The sequence below is a fragment of the Antrostomus carolinensis genome, unplaced genomic scaffold (assembly GCF_000700745.2).
Source record: "Antrostomus carolinensis isolate BGI_N321 unplaced genomic scaffold, ASM70074v2 scaffold28698, whole genome shotgun sequence".
NCBI classification, from domain to species: domain Eukaryota; kingdom Metazoa; phylum Chordata; class Aves; order Caprimulgiformes; family Caprimulgidae; genus Antrostomus; species Antrostomus carolinensis.
The window spans coordinates 1-2,514 of record NW_010332801.1 but is presented as its reverse complement, the minus strand read 5'-3'; positions in this window follow the sequence as shown (position 1 = coordinate 2,514).

The window sequence follows — 2,514 nt, the reverse complement described above, 5'->3', positions numbered from 1 at the left end:
TGGGGCAGCACCTGCTGCCACCGCAGCTGCAGGGAGACCCTGACTTCGGGGGAGTGGAAGGAATATTGCAAGCAATGTCAGAATTGCAAAACTGGCTGTGGGCTGGGATGCGGAGGCTCTGGGGGGGATGGAGATGCAGGACCCCTGGGATGGTGAGCGGTTTGCAGCAGCGAAGCCGATGGCAGCCCGCTCTCAGCTTGTCCCCGCAGGGTTACTAGGCAGGCGGTTGTCTTTGGCCCTGAGTTATGCAGAGAGGCCAGGCTTGGACAGCCCTTATCCCCTCGTGCTCACTGTCCTCTGTGCCAGCAGTCATGGGACTGGGGCGCGGGGGGAACTCCTACCACTGCCCGGGTGAGCAATGTGGAGATGACTTCTCAGGCTGCTGGGGTCGTGGTGAGCCGCTTCCTCTGCACCGACCCGCCCGTGCACCCTGTGGTCTGAGAGATGCTGTGGATGGGGAAGTGACATGGGGACATGAGCCATGAGCACGCTGCAGCGGGGATGTCCGGGGGGTATTTGCGCAAGGGAAGTGAGGCTTGCTTCCTAGTGCTTGGATTTTTCCTGGAAACCATCTGTCCTTGCTTGACAGTCTTTTTATTGGGCAGTTGTCATTTTCCCAGGTTGTCTTCCCTCTTTTTTGGGTAGACAGAAAGCTGTGTGTGTGATTGCAGTGGGAGTGCTCAGTTTGACACTGTACCCGTAGTCACCTCTTAACCTGTGTGTGCCAAGGACTCAATTTTGGGTGTGCTTGAAATGTTGTATGGAAAGAGGGAAGAAGGATGATGCTGGAGGGGGTGTGCTGATAGTGCAACCGCCTCCCAGTAACCTCATGGTGTTGGGCTGGTGTCTCAGAGCTGGGGCAGTGGGGCATCCTGGAGGGGGTGGTGCAGAGATGGAGCTGCCCTCCTTAGCTTGCCATCTGCTTCTCATTATGCAAACAAGGCACCACCCCGGGGCTCTGCTGAGCTCCAGTGTGGCCCTTGTGGGTTGACCCAGTTTTGGGTGCTGCCTGGTTATTTTTGGGGGGTGAGCTGAGGTCTTCCCTTGAAGCAGCTGGTGGGTCCCTGCCCACTGCTGTCCCCTAACTGCTGTGGAGCAAGGAGGCTGGGAGCTGTCCCTCCTGCCACAGGCCCATGGGAGATACCCAGCACCAGCTGGGATCCAAGCACTGGAGATCCCTAAGGCAGGCATGGTTGTGGGACAGTGCAGCCGGTGCAGCCAGTGCAGCCCAACCAGGATAGCATTGAACTACACATCCCTGGCAGCCAGCTGAGCTCTCATTTTTTGAGGATTATCTGGCTGCCCAGTCACCACTGTATTCCCTGCAGCTCTCTTCCCTGTCCGGAAACTGGCTGGCCTCAGGCGTGAAGGCATCAGGACGTGTCTCCATTGGGAATCTGCTCCCCCCTGGAGCTCGTGCTTGCTGCAGCTTGTTTATTCTCTCCCACGGAAAGCACAGCTGAACTGGCCCCACGTCTGGCTTCTTTGGCTTCTCCACTTTAATAATAATAATAATAAATAAACTCTTCATGCTAAATGGGTCATCCCCATCCCTATGCAACAGGATGCGATACTTCTCTCCTGTCCTGGGGAGGGTCAAGGGGCTCCCCTGCAGCCCCCCTGTCCTGCCGAGGGTAGGGAGATGGGGATGCTTCAGGAGACCAGATTTGGCAGCCCATGGAGGTACCCCCTTTGAGTAGGGCTCTCTTAAAGCTTTGGAGAAAGATGTTTTGGTGTGTTTACAACCCTTGGTGTGTCTGGGCAGTATGACCCAAAAATAGATGCTGTGGCGAAGGGGAGCTGCTGATTTGGGGCTTTTTGGGAATTTCCTTGTTGCCTGCTGGTTCTCTTCCCATCACAAAAGCCCACATGTGTCAGCCTCTTGGGTATGACGCATGACCTGATCGTGGTCCACGTGAGCTAGAAGGAGAAGCTATCAGGCTCCCTGCCTGCTCTGCTGGTCCCCATCCCTTTGGGTCCTTTCATATCACCCTCTGCTTAGTGCTCAGGGTAAGCAGTTCTGGCTGAAAAGGGGCCCTTTGTGTCTCAGTGTGTGAAATCTGGCTCCCGGAGCACCCAGGAGGGCTCGGCTCCCCTCGTGACCCCGCTGCTGGCTATCCTGCTTACTGCCCGCCACTTGACAGGCTTTTATTGGGTGAAGGAGGCAGATTTGGGGTGTGGAGCCTGCCCTGGCCCCGGTGGTGTCAGCCAGTGACCCTTGAGGACTCCTGAGCATCGACCCTATCGCAGCCCCTGGAAATCCTCTCCTGCCCATCTTGCTGCCTCTCCCCAGCTGGCTGCACGGCACAAGGGCCTTTTGTTCCTCCTGCCTCTTCCCTCTGCCTTCTCCCGCTCCATCCCCATCCCTATCCCATCTTCTGGGGACCCCTCGCCCCCTCCCCATGTGCACAGAGCCCCCCTGGGCACCTGCGCCCAGCCCCGGGAGGGTGATCGCTCCTCGGAGCATGCGTCCGCGCCTCTCCCCAATCAATGGCAGTAATTTTATTGGCATGA